A 19657-nucleotide genomic window follows, 5' to 3' on the forward strand; every position below is an offset into this window, starting at 1 on the left:
TTCTTCTGATTGTACTTAGAAGATTTAATGTAAAATAAAACTTGATGCTTCCTTCACAAACCTGGAAGCCAGAAAAAACATTGCTGATCATCCCTCTGTTATGAATTGTCTTGTTGCATTTTATTAATTTTAGTTGGTTGTAGCTGGTGGTAAAGGGGTTTTAGATCTATCAAATGTGCTGTAGTTTTTAGAAGAAAGAATATGCCCCTGTTTATACAAATATGTTGAGAAAATGTAGTTCCTCATACAGTATCTATTATGTGCTATAATGAACATGGGAGGGGTGAAGATATTCTATATCATATCTGTCTTTACTTTGGTGATAAAGCTATTTGAACAATTTGTCCAAGATTGGAATTTTCCCAGAAATCCCATGCTGGTGGAAGAGAAGGCCTAAAAGCTAGGGCAACCAAAGGGGAGACTTTTCTTCTGGAAAGAGATTTATATCTTGTTAGAGTATTTCAGAGGATACCTTTTTAGTAGAATATATATATATATATATATATATATATATATATATATATATATATATATATATATATAACAGAACTCTGTCCCTCTGCTTAACCTCATTTTAAAAAACTGGAAGATGGATATGTTGTGACTTGGTGGTTCTTGCACTTTATTGTCTTCTTTCCCAATGTGTTTGTAGTATCTCTTAAACTGATTATCAACTATTAAAACAATGGAACTCAAAGAAATGGGAATTACCAGTGGAAGCTTTTGCTCAGAGAAGAAAAAAAAAAAAAAACAGGTAGAAGTTATCAGGTCAAAGATAATTTTATTATTTCTGTATTCTAATCTAGTGTCCTTCCCCTCTACAAAAGAAGTCATTTAATTATTAATGAGCAAAAGGACAAATGGCAATCTGTGGTGTTTACTAGCATACCAAAGTGCTTGCTGGCCTTCTGGCTCACTCAGTCTCATAAGTGCTTTCCTCATCTTACCTCATGCCTATAAACCCCCATTTCTTATGTATTGGCTTCTCTCTCTCTCTCTCTCTCTCTGTCTCTCTCTCTCGCTCTCTCTCTCTCTCTCTGTTTCTCTCTCTTGTTTGTGTGTTTTTCTTCCTCTGCTGCAGCTGCATGCCCTCTCTCCCCTTATGGTCAAGTCTAGTCTGCTAGCCATCTTCAATCTACTTCTTGTTCCTTCTGCTCCAGACTTTTCCAGATACCTGTGGCTGTACTTATCCCCTTATCTATAAGAAACACCTCCCCCCTCAACCAGGGATAGAAGGCTTTCTAGTTAGATTTTTTATTGTAGAAGAAGGTCCTCCAAGAATGGCTCTCATCATTATTAACTGTAACCCTCATTTCCTCTTTGCTTTCAGTGTGACCATAGCCACATTGCTTATTTTTATGTGAACTTTAGAATAGTAGCTTATGTTACTCAGAAGTAAATCTTAGTGTTTTCATTGCATAATGGTGGTTAATAAGTAAATCAGTAGCTGCCGCATCATGAGACCACATCATTCTATTTCAACATCCCTCATTTCTTGTCTTGTCTAGTGAACTCTTAATTCATAGGAATTATTGTGTCAAGTACAACTAGGGAGAATGGGCCTAGAACAAGAGTGAGTCTGAGAATCATCCAAATCCCCCAAATCTCATCTTAACTCTGTCAGAAGTAAGGATCACTCTGTCCCTGTTTTGGGCCTACATGCCCTAGCACGTGTAGCACCATCACCCCCACCTCTGTCCTTCCTAAGGAAGTTACAGAATCTCTCGGCCAAATTACAGGTTTAAACATTTGGAATCCCTCTTCATGCAACTAGAGCATTCCCAGCACCTCAGCCTCAGCCAATAATGTACACTATCCTGGAAACTCCTACTCATTTACCAAGGCTTATTTAGCTCTTGTTACCCCCAAATAAAGGGAGCTTCTGTTTCACGGAATTTCATCTAAGAGAGCGATTTTGCTGAATATCATCTAGTAGACCTTCTCCCCCCTCCTCCCCCCCCCCTACATAAAGATAAGCTGTAGCACTGAAAATTGATGCTGAGAAGCCTTTCTCCCCTCAGGCACTCAATTCTGGACTAAGATCCTGCTAACCCACCCCATTCCAGTTCAGCTTAGCCCTTCCAGCCTGGAGTGTTATGGTTCTGGACACCCTGATGGAAGAAGAAGAGCACAGAACAACAACAATTTTAATTTAACATTGTTTCATACAATTGTTTTCTTGAATGGACTGTTGCATTTGTTTCTAAAATTTTTCCCTTTCATATACTTGAAAACACTTTGCCATCATTCATTTTTAATTTTAGTTAATATTTTTAATCATGTGAATATGTGTGTGCCTGTGAGTGGGTTGATGCACATACATACAGTTCTGGTGCAAGACAGGGGAGTCATCTTATTCTCTGGAGCTGGAGTTGATGGCAAATTTAAGTCACCTGATATGGGTGCTGGAACTGAACTTGGAGCTCTCTTTGTCTCAGCACCTAGTTTCTTTCTCTTTAAATTCTTTTTATGTTCCCATCTTATACACTATATGTATTTTATTGAATTTATCATTTTGTTTTAAAAAAGATTGAGTCTATTATGTTCCATTTAAGAGTGAAGAGAAATGTCTTTATGCCTAATCTAGTATTTCAGATGATTCCCTCTCTCCATACTCCATTGTAGGTCAGTGGGCTGTGAGAAGCAGCTGAGTGTTTGAGCATGAGTTTCGAACCCCAGAACCTTTATCAGCCCAGCCCGAGCCTGGACCGGCTCAAAGCGGAGACACAGGTGCAGCACCTAGGAGAGACCAGTCAGCGACAGCAGCAGGGGCAGGCAATCTCCCCTCCTGCTCGCACTCTGTGTCCTTTGGCCTAGACATCCCACATCAGGCCCGCGGGAGACCTACAGACAATGGAGGCAGCATGAAGACAATAGCGAGCCCTCCCTGCCCTCATCCTGTCCCCAGTCGGGAGATCATCATGGGACACCCTCCAGAACAAGGAACCCACACTCCATTCCATTATAATTACCTAAATTTCATGCCTTTCGGCCCTCACTCTGTCAGACCTCAATTCAGTCTCAAAGTAAAATGAACTCATGGAGGTGTGCTTTTCTAGAAATAGTTATCTACACACATCTCTCTGGGTAAGTAACTGAGTCTAAATTGTAACTGAAGATAAGTGATAAATTTTATTTTTAAAATATGATGATTAAATTCCTTTGCACAAAATTTGATTAAGACTATGGGTCATCTGTTGAATTGAAAAAATAATTTTATGAATTTGATTGCTAAATTCTTAAGCTACTTTTAAACCCCTTCACTTTTAAAATCAATTGATTTGAAATATCTGTGTTCCTTCTTGTGTTTATTGTTTTGTTTTTATAATAGTTGAGTGTTAACTAATTCCTACTTTCCCTCCCTCTTTCTGCCCCTTTCCCCATTTATCTGCCACTCCTATTATTCTGCACCTTCATTTTTACATCAAATTTATCTTATGTGAGTGTGTGTGTGTGTATGAGTGAATGTGTGTTTGTGTGTGTGTGAACGTATGCATGAACTCCCTGATATGAATGAAGACACTTGCATATATCCGGATATATATATATATATATATATATATATATATATATATCTCATAAAATAATATAATATATAGTAATAATATAATATATAGTAATAATATAGTATAATAATATATAGAGAGAGTAATAGTAATATATATAGTAATATATAGTATAATAGTAATAATATATATAGTAATATATATGTATATATAGTAATATATATATTACTGCAAGCCTTCTCCCCACTCTTCATTCTTCAGTATGGGGTCTATATTGTTTGTTCTCAGTATGTTTTTTTTTTTATTATACATGAATATTCAGTTACCTCTGAGTCTGCTGTATGAGTGAAACTAAGTGTTTTTCTATATCACAGAGCCAGGTTGGTTTTTGGATGAGTAGATTGCCTCCTTTGCCCCGTTCTGTCTTTCCTCTGCTCTGATTTCCTCATACATTGCTCTACACAAATGCTCTCTACAACAACAGCTTCTGTTGAGATTGGCTGTTCAGCAACTTAGATTTTGGTCTTTCCTTCTGTACTGAATAGAACTGCCATCACTAAAGTAGAATTTCAATTGGTAGCTATTAGTTTGCTATCACAAGAAAATTATTTGTAAGTACAGTTGCATTTTGATAGTGAATATCAGTGATTTTTAAATTTTCTAGTGAATATCTAATTAGAGCAAATGTTTTTCTTACTAAGAATGTGCTTATAGCACTAAAATCAATATTTGTATAATTACAGTGGCAGGGCACTACACACTGAGTGTCTGTCAAGAAAAGTACCATGCAGATGTTTCTGTTTCTTAAGAGCTATGAAAGTCTTCCTGTACACATAGGGAGCTCCTGGTGGGATCTATTGCACAAAGCACACAATTCTTCTGGAAGCTCAATGCATTCTTTCTGTGCTAGAGACTATTCATTGTTTTTCTCTCAAGTCTTTTCCTTACCACTAAAGTGGGGGTATTGTTGTTGGAGAGAATTACCTATTTGCCATTCTAAGCCTGAACAAAAATTGGTTTGCATATGATTAAATTCAGATACATTATCAAAAAAGGATTTAGAAGATTGGCAAAAATTACATAATCTAAGCTTTTAAATCAAAATACAGAGCTTTCAATCTATTCTCCATGTGATGAAACTGCTATTCCTCTTAAAACTGATAAATAACAAAGGAATCTCCAAACAATATTTGGAAACCTCAAATCCCCTCATTCATATGGCCTCTGTCTGTCTTGGCAGTGATTCATTTCTAATTGTTACTATAGTTTTGTGTAGAATACATTTTCTCTGATACTGGGTGCAGCAGAGTATGCTTTTGTTTCATTTTTTAAATATGTAGCCAAGAATCTGGAAACAATAGGCCCATGACCCAACCAGTGTCAAGAATTGTGGCTCTCACAGTGTTGGGATTCTGGGTAAATGCTCAATCAAACTAATAAGTCTCTGATATTTCATTATTCTTTAACCATCAATGGCTAAAATGAACAAAAGTTGTCCTGGTTTCTTATTCTCTGGTTTTGTAACCTCTGAGTTTAGCTGAGGTTCCATAGCCACTGAATCTTATTGTATGTTGATGAAAAACTCCTGTTTATTAAGTACTGGTTTGAGAGCACAGAAAAACAAACAAGTTGATGAATACATGTCTCCCCAGGAGTTGGTAATGATTCTCCTGCTCCATCCCATTGACAAAAACAAGTCAAATACCCAATGCTGTGTTAAGGGACAGAAAAGAATAATTGTTGCAGAGACAGAGACATTTAATATTTATTACTAGTAATCTTCCACAATCTATCAGGTTTCTAAAAGATGGTAATGGCTTCCTTGTTAGAAATTGTTTACAAACTTTGGTTTCTCATTCATTTGTTCAATTATGTATCTATCACCAAATAGGTGCCCTTTGAAAAAATTTTGAGTCTATACAGTGCATTACGTTATACGTGTTAAAGAGAGAAAAAATTGTGATGTAAATGCAACTAGAAGATTTTTGATAGCAAGAAAAATATTGTTTTAGGGACATTTATCTGTCTTTCATTTACCCTGGCCACATTCTGGGGTGTGTGTGTGTGTGTGTGTGTGTGTGTGTGTGTGTGTGTATGTATATGGTGTTTGAGAAGGTGCATGAGAAATCAAAACTATACATGAATTCATGTAGTTAATGCATCGTCATGCTTTAGATTTTTAAAGACCCAAATACACACAGAACTCATGATGCATGCACACTGACTGCAAACTTTATAAACTGAGGTCTAGTTTCCTCATTTCTAAGTCTGAACTCTGTGACTGTCCTTGATCACAATAGCAAGGAACATAATACATGGAGTTAGAATGAGGGCTGAAGTGGTAAATATACTGCTGTGGAACTAAAGACTTCTGTAGGAAAAAAAAAAACTGTTCTAAAATGGAGACAGTGGTGCACTCAGAATCACAGGCTGTTGTAAAGTGCTATTTTTCAAATATAACAACATTTGCAATGCTCATCAAAACAACTGTGGTTACTCACAAAAGACCCTTGACATTGGTTCTGTTGATGTTGCCTCATAAAAGGGATAAGAAAAGTCAGTAGACTATTGTCTGACATTCCATGTAGGTTGTTTTTGCAATTGTTTCCTAGGTATTTATACCTCTGTCTCCCGATGCTTATGGTCTTTACAGGTGCTAGAGCCAATGGAAAGTTGACTAAAAGAGAGAATACACCATCTATGCATCTATGTAAAAGTGTTTATCCATGCAGGGGTAAAACATTGTAATAGTATAGCTATAGTTTGGGAGTCACAATACTCTTATAAATAGACTATCTCCCATGTTGCTATAAGTAAGCCCAATAAACCTATTGGTTCTCCAAGGCAGATGTAGGTGTGACTGCTACATTCTTCTATTGTTGATGACCTATGTGGGCTAAATAGATGTTTGTCCCTATCTCCCCAGAATAATTCACATAAGAAATATCATCAAAGTCAACTTATCCAACACAAATAGACAGTTATTGTATAGAGGCTGGTATGGCAGGATCCATCTCAGAATATCTCTCTTTCTCATTAAAGAGGTGCAGAGTAATTGTCATGTGGGAACACGGCTTTATGGCTCCTTGGGGACTTGTCTGAGAAGAAGCTCATTGGTTCCTCTCAGATGAACCATGTTTGAGAAGAAAAATAATTGTGGAAAGTGTAAAATTTAACAGAAATTACTAGTTCCATTCATGGCTTGTGTTCATACATTAACTAATTAATTTACCTTCACTTGATTTTGATCTAGGGTGTATTTAAGGAATGATTTGTCATGGGAAATACTTGAGAAAAAGACATAACTAATATCCCCTACATACAGTGGCTGAACTTTAAACTTTCCATCATATTTATAGACCATTGGAATAAGACACAATGTAGGGTTTGGGATGTAACCCAGCTATAGAGTGCTCACTTTGGGCCAGGAAGACCAAAGTTCCATGTCCAACAAAAAATAAACTAGCTACAGTGGCCATCAAATTTATCATCATGACACTCAGGATATGGATATAAGAAGATCAAGAGTTCAAGAACAATTGTGAATCCATAACATCAAGACCAATCTGCACAATAGACACTGTCTCAAAGATAAAAAAAAAAACCATGAAGGCAGTAGAAATGGGAAGGATGAGAAGAGAGACCATATGATTAGCTTTGTAGATATGATCTTGATGTCTGGATATAAGACACTAGTGATTTATTAGGGAGAATAAATGATAGTGGTTATTGTTGGCAGGGGTCCTCTTACATCCTACTCTTCAAATCAATAAAGTATACAAGTTATTTATTATTTTAATCCAAAACCCTTTGGCTCACCTTTCTTTGACATGGAGATTGTTCTTCCCTTCAACTGACTCTATTCCTCCCTTCTTTGCATCTCATTTTTGTTTTTGTTTTGTGTTGTTTATGTTTATTTTTTTGTTTTGTTTTTGTTTGATGTGTGTTATGGCATACATAGGTATTTGAATGGGAGTGTACATTTACATATGTATATGCATGCAGAGGCCAGAAGGTGATAGAAAACCTCTCCATCACTCTCCATCTTGTTTTTTTTTTTGGAGACTGAACTAAGGGGTCATTAATTCAACTACAGTGTCTGATGAGTGAGCTCTGGGGATCTACCTGTATCTGTACTCCCAGTTCTGCAAGTACAAGTGTAAGCCATAGTACTTCTATGTGTACATTTTTTTGTGTGTAAAATGGGAGAGCTAATGTCTTTATTCTTTCATAATAAGAATTACTGATTAAGCTTTCTATCTAGACCTATCTTCAAAAAATTAACCTGTAATAAATACTTTAAAGAAATAATTTTTGGTGCCTTTTTATTTTAATATTTATTCCTGTTTTTAGTTATTTGAATCTGTGTCATTCTGTGTAGAGTGACTACATTTGTCCATAGATACTAGAATCCCTAGAGCCACAGTCACTGACAGTTGTGAGTTATCTAATGTGTATGTTGGGAACTGAATTCATGACATCTGCAAAAGTACCACATTCTCATAACCATTGAGCTATCTCTCTAACCTTGGATTTTATGCCTTCAAGAGGTCACAAGGAAGCAAGGAATAAATTCTGTAACATTGCAGACTATTGGTCCTAAGTCTTAAATTTAATTAGCTGCTAACATAGGTTGCAGCAAATTATAACTTTAACATTTAAAAATAAAGCATCAATTGTTTTGTTATTGAATCACTCTATAATTGTAATGCATGCTCTATAAATTTGTTGTTCATTTTTTACTGCATTATTTCTCAAGCAATTACATTTTCACTGCAAATATGAAAGACTTACTTTATATAATCACTGAGCACAAATGTGGAGCTAAGTATTTAAATGAGGGTGTTATAAAAGGATGCTAATATTTCTTGTCCTATTGCAACCAGATTATTTTCAATTAGAGATACTTATTAAAACATACTTCAATTATATGTGAAAATGTAAATCAAGCAAGACTTCACATATAATATCACTTCCCTATGTGGTTGACAGTTACAAGATAGTAAGTAACATTTTGTGTGCTTATTACTTAACATACTTTTTACTTTGTCAACACAAGATAAATTAGTTAAGATCAGGCAAACTACATTTAGGTATTTGGATTAATCAGGTTCTCTGCCTTGTCTGCAGTATTAATAGAAATGTTTACCAATTCTAACAAGTATTCTGAGTGTCAAAATAAAATACAGATTTTGTTATAAATTGCAAATAACTACAAAATTAATCTGATTGGCTTCACCAGAAATACAGAATACCATTAGCATTGACAATTATTTGATTCCAATTTTTAGTGTTGGTTGGCAATGTTAAATAGCAATATTATAAATCATGCTGAAAAATAGCAAGAACTTAAAATTTATTTGTGTGTGTTTGTCTGTATACATGTATGCTAAAGCATGTGTGTGGAGGTCAGAAGACAACTTTTGGGATTTGGTTCTCTCCTTTCACTGTGTGGAGGTTAGGGGGTGGAATTCAGGCCATTAGCCTTGGTGGTCTCTGCCCCTAGGTGAACCTGGCTTATATTTTGGATACTTGTTTAAAATACTACCCATAAAATGCCACTTTTTTGGAAAAGACTGAGCATTCTAGTTAAAATAAATATTCATCAATTACAAGAATGGCTTGACATCTGGTTTTAGATGTTGGTTGAGGAGAAGAGAATCAATGCTATCACTTTTCTACCCGTGCACTTTCTTTACTTTAGATGAAAGATCATTCGTGATATATAGGTCTAGAAGTCACTGTGTAACAGAGGACAACTTCCAATGATTTTATTGAACTTCCAATGATCCTGCTTCAACACTTCAAATGCTAGTATTACAAGTTTGTACTGTTTGTGTCTCTGGAGGTGGAACCCAGGGCTTTCAGCATTCTTCACTAGTGCTCTATTAATTAAGCTACATTCCCATGAGCATTTGAAATACCATTCTAAATTTCCACACCCATTGTTTGTCATCCCACATCCAAATCTCAGGCTCTATTGTTTACTATCTACTGTTTTACTATCATCTTCTGTGTTATCAGGTATATATATATATATATATATATATATATATATGGAAATATATATGGTATAATATATTTCATATATATAATAAATATTTCAGATACATACTATATATATATTTTGTATGTGACAGATCTCATGAAATAAGTAGTTGGTGAAATTTCTGAATAGCAAGTGTCACAAAGGCCAAGTGTGTTTAGAGTTAGGAGTCTCAACAATAAGGATCAGTTGCTATAGAAAAAGAGTTTTGAAAAACCACCAAATCCTAGCATCCATCATTTGTTTTTTGTTTTTAATTTTGTCTCAAACTAGTTCCCCCTTCTAACTTCTTTCTGTAAATATATTAGGTCACATACATGTTCTCTTTGTTTTTCCAGCAATTCCCTCTCCAAATGACTGGTCTTCTTTGCTTATTTGTGGAGGATTTCATTTAATAAGTTTTCCTTGAGAGCTTGAGTACAGGGCCATTTATAAGCAAAACCAACTTGCCTCTGGTGGCACAACTAAGGACACCCACTGTCTTAGCAACCATTAATTACTTATTGTTCTCTGATGTGGCCTGGCCTCCTTTCTCCAAGATGGAGTGCTGATGGGTTCAGTTTTCCAGACTTGCATGGGTCTTATTATGAATTTATAGCTATTGCTAGTTGTAAACAAACTTTGTAAGTAAACATGTCTTGTATAAGTATTAAATTTTAATTTAAACTTTCCTCAATTATTATTTTAATTAAATCATGATTATTATCCTGTTGACCTAGATTTAATCACTTTTTTCCTAATATATTTGTAGGAGTGGACAATTTTAATCATTTTATTTTCATTTTTAACTGTTAAGAACACATTCTTTTTTAGAATAAACAACACGTCCAGTTTTTTCAGCATTTACTAAAGTGCCAAATATAATTAAGAAAAAAAAGTCAATCTAGTATATGTATACAATGCATACACACAGAGATGGAATGTGTATGTTAATCTCTTCCCAGACCTTTGGGAAAAATCTGAGGGACCTCAGAAAAGACCACTTTTTAATCTCTGCATATTGTTTACCTTTTATGTCGCAGGGTAAATGGACACTTGATAAAAATCATAGATCAGAATTTACTGACTATTGTGTATGAAGTTTTGTTCTGAGTAATGGGAAGATACCAAGTAAACAGGGAATGCCTGCCTCATCCTTGGAATTACTCTAATGGAGATGAATTTAAAGACCACAAAAAAATACAAATGCAGTGTGTGTAGAAATGGCTCCGCATTTAAGAACACTTGCTGTTCTAATAAAAGACACAGGCTGGATTCCTAGCACAAGTTTTAGGGGATTGAACATCCTGTTCTGATCTCCAGAAGCATCAGACATGCATGAGTAAACACAAATACACTTAAAATAAAACTATTTTTGAATTTAAAAAGTAACAAAAATCTGGTATTTCTGACAGGAGTATTATGGAAATGATGGAGGGTGTGCAGTTATTCCTTCACCTTTTTAAAAGCAACAGAGAATGAATGACCTCACATTTTAAGTTACAACTCACTAATTTTTGGAGGGAGGTAGAGGCATATGTGAGATGTGTGTGGAATTTCAAAGACAGCTTGCAAGTGTTACTTCTTTCCTTCCAGTATTCTATTCAATATGAGAGCATAGCAATTACCACTTTCTCCTGTGCTGTGCTCAGTAAGAAAGAGATCGATGACGAAAGAAACAAGAGTAAACAAAGCCAGAGGCCAGAAGAGCTCAGAATTGAATGTCTGTATTGAAGACTTACTACATTGTTAAGGTGATCTACAAATTCAGTACAAGCTCCATAAGGATTCAAATACTATTGCTCACAAGAAGTAAGTAATCATAACATTTATATGGAGCCTGAAAACTCAGAGTCGAGTGACATTGGCAGCTGACAGAAAGTCCCAGGAAAGCTATGATTTCCTAAGCTCATTCAGCTTTCGGACTTCACATTTAAGCACACATGATTAGGAAAGGGACACCTTGCTATATAAATTACTAGGTTTTATGATATGCCAATTGTTTCTACAACCCAGATATTCAACTCTTTATACACATCTAATATTTCCCACCCTTGATGACTTAGTACTAACCAGGTGACTGGCTGAAGGAGAATAGCTGAGCAGCTAAGAGAACTTGCTACTTTTCCAGAGAACCAGGGTTTGGTTCTCAGCATCCGTATCAGGTTGCTTACAATGTCCTTAATTCCAGCTCCAGGAGGTTCAATGCACATTTCTGATCTCTACAGTTAGCTACATCCATGTGTGTAAATACACACATAAACATGATTTAGAGTGAATCAATCTAGTGATGTGCTCACATCTTCCAGGTATATTAAATAGAATGGTGGCTCAAACCATCCCAAAGAAGTAGTTTCCAAGTGGATAATCTTTATATATATATATATATATATATATATATGTAATTATTAGGACAGAACACAGAGTTTTATTGTAGTCAGTTCTGCACATTAGCAGATGGTAGTTGTAGTGTGGTGATTGTTATCATTCTGTCTAAACTCCACGCCCTTAGTAACCCGGCAACAGCTAGGTATGCTCTACCCTACAGGCACCTGGCAACAGCCAGGTAGGCCTGACTCACTATAAAAGGGGCCGCTTGCTCTCTTGTAAGGAACACAATGTAAAAAGATATCATGGATGAATGTAATCATAGAAACCTAGCCTAAGATTGTGTGTGCCCGTGTGTGATAAATTTGAAGTGAGATAAACTCCCTCCCTTTGAAGTAATGTGTTAACGCCTTAATTGTGATTGGCTAAGAGGTAACCATGGAAATTGAGCCTAAGCATATGTGTGTCCTTAATTGTGAATGACTAAAAAGATAACAATGGAAACCAAACCTAGTCGTGTATGTGTGTGTGTGTGTGTGTGTGTGTGTGTCTGTGTGTGTGTGTGTAAGTGTATTAAGGTAAATGCCTTAATTGTGATTGGCTAAGATTAGCTTAAATACACTGGTCTGGCCACCACAACTTATTCACTTCGGAGTCTTACTGAGTTGCCTTGGTACTGAGAGATTGAGTCGAGGCCTCGCCTGGGATAGAGCTCCAGCTGAACCTGAAAGCAGAATGACTTGATGCGAAAGCAGAAGGACTTGTTGCGAACCTTACCTGACTCCACTATGAAGCCAGGCTAAGACGTTTGGCCAGACCAGAGGTTAGTGAAGTGTGTGAGTGTGTGTGTGTGTGTGTGTGTGTGTACAAATGTGATCCCATTTCGCTGTTTATTTGTTTATTGCTACTCCTGACTAAACAAGCTGTTATAATTTTCCTCTGTTTTTGAGGAGAGAGTGCGGGATAGAACTGCACTTGATGTTCCCATCTGCCCAAGTCTAGAGCCAAAGTTCCAAACACAAATTTACTCCAGTAAAAGAAAGAACCATAAATGAAATGTGCTAGGCAGATGACATGTGGTTTATGTGTCTTCATCACTTGAGTGATGCCATTGTGAAGAACAGACTGCCAACTTTCCAATGAGCTATCTTTTCTGTTTTAGACACTTTCAAAACATGAACAGAGATTCAGTGTTTTAAATTCAGCCACTTTATAGAGTGAAATACTAGATAAAACAGGAAAGAAAGGAATAAAGATTAGGAAATGTGCGGAGAGAAAGAACCTAACTCTCCAGAATATGGTTGAAACCTTTTATCAGCTGAGAATTCCAGTGATGGCAATTCTGTCAGGTGTCTCCAGAACCTTACTGTGGTCTCATTCAAATTCCTTAGCAACTGTTTGAAGATAATGACTTAAAAAAACACAGTCCTATTCGCATCTAAAGACAGAAGGGGTCCCTCTCTTTGAAAAGACTGTATTCCTTTAGGAGTCTTCTTTCCCAAATCAATTTCTTTTAGCTCTTGTGCCATAAACCTATATTAATTTATTTAACTAAATCTTCAAATATGCTTCATATTGACTTTTTCTGATATTATCTCTCTTTCTGTCTATCTGTTTTTATTTATTTTGTATATAAACCAAAATTCTGGTTCACTTTGAATCAGGTTCACTCAAAGACTAAGCAAACTCCTCAAGATGGTGTCCTATCTGAATAATTTTGAAGTGAAATCTGAGCTTGATGGACTCACTGCTATTCACTCACTGTGGCCTTGCAAACATGCCTGCTGCTTTCAGTCCAAATCAAGATCAGACTAGTGTGTGTGTGTGTGTGTGTGTGTGTGTGTATACACACATATGCATATACATATAGGTATACATGTACATATATTCATATATATATATATATATATATATATATATATAACTGTAAGAAACTTTAAATGGGAGTCTTTTCTATCAAATATAGACTTATGTTTATGACAAGAAATTTAAATCTATTAATCATCCCAACACTTTAAAGCATTTAGGCAAATGTTTTAATCCCCTACCCAGTAAACCCTTAGTTTACACTAAGGTTATGAAGCTTTCTTAGATTACAATGGCTGATCCCTTCCTCCTCCTTTTCTTTTGTACTTATTCGATTAAGCCTATTCAATCTCAAAAGACTGTGATGTTGGATTCCAACCATAAGGAAAAGAAACAGCTACTACCTTCCTCAGAATAAAAAACAAGTGAACTTTCTGTAGTGCTAGTTCTGCAATGGTGAGCAACCCCCTTCCCATCAAGACTAATATTGCCTTGTGCAGCTACTTGATTGGGAGTGGTGGTCTCTTCATGATCACAAACATATTTCTAACAACAAATTTCCATTTGTCCATGAAGTCTATATGAATTTTTATTGCAGTTTAAATTTTCATGTTTGATTTTTAATTAACTTACTGTGTATTCCTCTAGAACATTCTTTGAGATCCTATTCCAGAGTTTAGTGGTACTTATTGCCATGTCTCTCTAACAGCAGGCTATTTGTTGAAAACCTATATTTTGCTATATCTGAAATCAGCAGTTCACTTTTGTCATTTTTATCGATTATTGGTACAGATTTTCCATTTTATCCATGGGAAAATAAAAGGATTATTAGCTGAGGCATCTTCTGTCTGATCATTTTTCATTTACCAAACAATACCTTCATAATTGATTTTAATTGTCAACTTGAAAATATTAGCATTCATTCTCCTAAGGGACAGATGAAGCATGCCTCTCTTTGTATCTGTGAGGGTAGAATAACTGAGCAAATCAGGACATGTCAAGAATATGAGTAAAGTGATTCCCATGGGCTGGAAACAGGTGGAGAGATGGTTTAGTTTTAGAACACCCAAGTTCAGTTTCTAGTACCAATGTAGAGGAGTTTGCAACAGTCTGTAAGTTTAGCTACAGGAGATCCAGTGCCTTCCTCTGGACTCTATGGGCACTGAATTCAAGTGGACATACCCATACTCAAACACATATACATAAAAGCTTTAAAAAGTAAATAGCATGTTTTATAAATTAGGGAGCATGGAGAAAGCCAGCTGGGAGGTGATAAACTCCTTTTCAGCTCTGTTCTGAGACAGCTCCTCTGACACCATGAGTTGATAGAAATTTCTCCTGCCATATATTGTTTCTGTTGTGCATTTTGTCACAGCAACAAAAAGCTGCCAAAAGCACCTATTGTGAATTTGTCTTCTCTATGGATCTGACAGAGATTAAAGAAGTGTTCCTTCCCTTGTATAGTTTATTTCCTCATGATTCAGGTGATATTTGGATAGTGTGCCTTGTTAGGAAATGGTTCTAAAGATGTCTCAATTAAATTTGGATCCCAAAAGGCTACGTTCCCAGATGCTGAGGGTCTAGCCCCAAGCTGGATTAAACTGGCAGTAAAGAATTGGCTGTGTAAAGTTATTGGCTGTGCAGCCAATAACTACGCAGAGGGAGGATGTGAGGGCAGACCTGTAGATTTGCAAGGGCTTGGAACTGAAAAAGAGAGATAGAGAATCAACATGGCCAGGGGGAGAAGGCTGGGACTAAGACTTTCAGGAGAGAAAGCCAACCAGCCATGTAAGAATTTGGGTAATTGGGTCTACAGTAATGAGGACAGGTTTTAGAGTCTCAGGAGTAATGAAGGGGAATGTTTGCTGGCAGGGGAAAGTTTAGGGGTGGCCAATCTTTAAGCAAATCACAGCATGTCAAAAATTCAAAAATTAACTGTTTTGTGTGTGTGTGTGTGTGTGTGTGTGTGTGTGTGTGTGTGTTTCATTCATGGATACAGATTGTTCCTGGGCCTGTGTGCCTTTGCAACCTACAGCAAGCCAAAGTGGTGTAGCCAATTACTGCTACAGTGACTGCTTCTTGTTGAACATCTATGCATCGTCTCTGTTGCCAACACCTTTCACTTTATCATATATTCACTCCCAAACCTATTTCATTTTTAACATAATCTTCCCTGGGCGGGATAGTTGACAATTTGACACATACCTAAACACACCAGGAAAAAGAGACATTCAGTTGAGGCATTCCCTTCAACAGATCGGCCTACGGTCATTTTTACTAAGTCATTTTCTTAATTACTATTTGATTTAGGAGGGCTCAGTCCACTGCTGGTTGTCATCCTTTAGAAGTAAGGACTGAAATATATAAGAAAAGTAGCTAAACATGCCAAAGGAAGATTAACAGTGTTCCTCCATGCTTTCTAAATCAGTTCCTTCCTCCAGGTTTCTGCCTTGAGCTCCTGTTCTGGCTCCATTTAATGAGAAAATAAAACTTAGAAGATAAAATAAACCCCTTCCTCCTGGGTTGATTTTGGTCAGTGTTTTCTCAAAGCAACAGAGATGTAAACAAGTACAGACCCCAATTATTATAGACATATAGCGGTGTAAAAATTTTCTCAGCAGAGATTAACATGTGAGCTAACCTAAATTTTCATGGTTGGCTAGTACATATATTGACAGAGTTAATACAATTTCCAAGAAGAAAACATAATTCAGATGTCATTCTAGTTGTATGGAAGCTACCAGCCTGTTTGCCATCTAATACGTTTTTATTGTGAGACTCTTTCATCTATACTTGGAATTAGTCATAAAGATCTTATTTTCTGAGCCAGTAAGATGGCTCAATGGGTAAAAGCACAGGCCACCACAACTGAGAGCCCAAGTTTGATCTCCAAGAATCACATGGTTGAAGGAGGAAATAGAATGCCATCCTTTTCCTCTGTGTCATGTCTCATAAACACAAATAGATTAATATTTTTCTTAAAAAGGATCTATCTTTTAATCATAATTTTATTTCCCATAAAATTTCAGATAATACCCCAGTCTCTCATTATTTTTACATATGCCTAATACTTTGGGAAAGGTGAGTGAGTGGTTTGAATTTTTTGTCTATGAGCAGAAACAAAGCTCTAACTTTATTTTGGGAGCTCTTTTTGACAAACAAGCAGGAGAATGTAAATATTATAGCTTCTAGTCTCTCCAAAATGAAATGCTCTAGCTTCTTTCAAAGGAAATCAAGTCGCCGGGCGGTGGTGGCGTGTGCCTTTAATCCCAGCACTTGGGAGGCAGAGGCAGGCAGATTTCTGAGTTCGAGGCCAGCCTGGTCTACAGAGTGAGTTCCAAGACATCCAGGGCTACACAGAGAAACCCTGATTCGAAAAAAACAAAAAACAAACAAACAAACAAAAACAAAGGAAATCAAGTACTCTTTAGATCTCATGTTGTCTTAAGTCTCACATTTTCTCAGAAGTATCCACCATGGGGGAAGTACCAAAAAGTATAAAAGAAGGAGAAGAGGCATATACTCTTGATAACTACAAGGGGTGGAGCTGTCACTGCGTCATACACTTTGATCCTTTTCTATCCAGAGTACTCTTGTTCCTTGCTATTCATTGGACTTGATGTTGTCATCCTGTGTTCTTTTTGAATTCTTCTTTTTCATAGTCACAAAACCCAAAACTCCTACTCTGTTCTGGCAAAAGAAAATCAGAGACTACTTCATTACACACTCAATACCACCTAGAAAACTTTAACACTTTTATCAAAAATCTCTTTTTTCCAACAAAGCTGTTGTGAATACACTGACATTTTCATGCTTGAAGGTTCTCTAAGAAAAATGCTGTACACCAAGTGGCAGAAGAGTATCAGACAGTAGACATACTGTCTTTTCCCCCAAAGAATATAAGAAATCTAAAGGCCATGGCAATATGGCTATACCCAGCTTCTCACTACTTATCAATCAAGCAAAAAAGCATTTATTCTGCAGAAATTACCAGCATGCAGGGGTCAGCCATTCATTCAAAATGCTTTTGCATAATATTTGAGTATGGGATCTTCCTTCAGTGATTTTTTAGACCTTTACATCCTCTCTATCAAGTGTAAGGCCAGGCAAGACATTATGTGACTCTGAAAATAACAAATAAATAAACAACAGCAACAAGAAAAAGAGAAAGAAAGAAAGAGGAAGAAAGAAAAAAAAAGAAAAGAGGAAAGAAAAATAGGATGAAAGAAAGGAAGAAAAGAAACAGTCCCACTTTTAATTAGGTGTACTGGTTCAATGCCTGTGAAAGATATATTAAGCAGATTGCTGCCACTACATTGAAAATACTCTAGAAGCAGGGATAGCTGCTATCTTCAGGTGTATACCTGTTGATGAGGACATGAGCGCTAGTACAGAGTATATTTTATATACATGGGTTTAGATGTAGTGTTTGTGGTGTATATGACATTAAATACCTATGTGCCATTTACTCACAATTCAGAGATATTTTGATCAAAAATTGTATTTAGCTTATATATAGACCATAGTATGTTATAACACACTATCCATTAGTAAATTATTTGAATATGGTCCTGCTCTGGTTTTATTTACTCATTTTATACTCAGGAGCTTTGTGACCACATGTGATGAGCTTCCACAATCAAGGATATTAATAACATTTATATGTATACTCATACATGCATTTATATATCTGTATCTACATAAATATGTTTATATATATTTCTATATACTCATATATATACATGAAAGCTCATATACATATGTATACATATATTTGCAGTTACAACATATTTTATATTGTTTTTTTTGGTTGAGAACTAAAGTCATTATTGTCTTTATTAACTGTGTAATTATCTTAATGTCTTGAAATAATTTATTGATTGGATTCTCTATTCTCAATAATTTAGCTAGTTTCAATTTTAAAACAATGGTCACATTAATTTGTATCTATTTCTACTTCTACATAATCTTGTGTGGTTCATATGAAAAATAATGATTATATGGAATTTATTGCAATACTATTATAATGTCTTGTTTGTCTTTTCATTTTTGCCTGTTAACATAAAATAAAATGGTGAGGTGATTACCGTGGGATTTTTGTCTATTGATATTCTGCTTGCTCAACTTGACAGATATCACCTACAAGGCAAGCCTCTGAGTATGTCAGTGAGAAATATTCCTGACTGCATTAATATAACTAGGAAGACCTACATTAAATGTGATCACTGCCATTCTATAGGTTGGGATCCTGAACTCAATGCAGAGAACAAGCTGAGCAGCAGCATTCACCTGCCTCTGCTTCCTGTCTGTAGATTCCATGTGAGCAGCTGCCTCATGCTCATGCTACCATATATTCTCCAACATAATGGACTACATCCCAAAAATGTGAGTCAAAATTAGTTTTTCCTTCATTAGATTGCTTTTGACAGGTTTGTTGTCAGAGCAATGAGAAAAGTAGCTGTCTATTTGAGTCCAATATAACCACATCTTTATTTGACACACTGGGCTGTCTAGATCAGCCCAATATAATCAGATATGTCTTCAAGAAATTTTCTTGGCTGAGTGAGAAAACAAGACATACATGCAAGATGGCCAGAGAGGTATACTTATGAGGAGTTAAAGCTCTTCTAATGGAAGAACCAAGAACCAGTTTTGGTACCAAGAAATATTTCCGGCTTTAACATCTAAGAATGCTTCTTTGTTTCCAGCCAATCAGAAAATGGGAACTTTGACCGTATAGCTTCCGAGACCTAAATTCTACTAATAGGATACTACTAATAATACTGAGAAGACCAATTGTCTATGTAGCACTTAGAAAGGATCTCAGTCATGGCAATGTCTTAAGCTTAGCATTGTGGACCCTGAGTATCACTCTGATGGCCAATCTGTAATCCAATTAATTTGCATTTATGGAACTATTAGATGTGTTGTCAGATTCTCTCACTAATGTTTACATGGGTTCTCATTCTATAGTCTGTTTATTCAGTAACTA

Source organism: Arvicanthis niloticus, chromosome 10, assembly GCF_011762505.2.
Source record: "Arvicanthis niloticus isolate mArvNil1 chromosome 10, mArvNil1.pat.X, whole genome shotgun sequence".
NCBI classification, from domain to species: Eukaryota; Metazoa; Chordata; class Mammalia; order Rodentia; family Muridae; genus Arvicanthis; species Arvicanthis niloticus.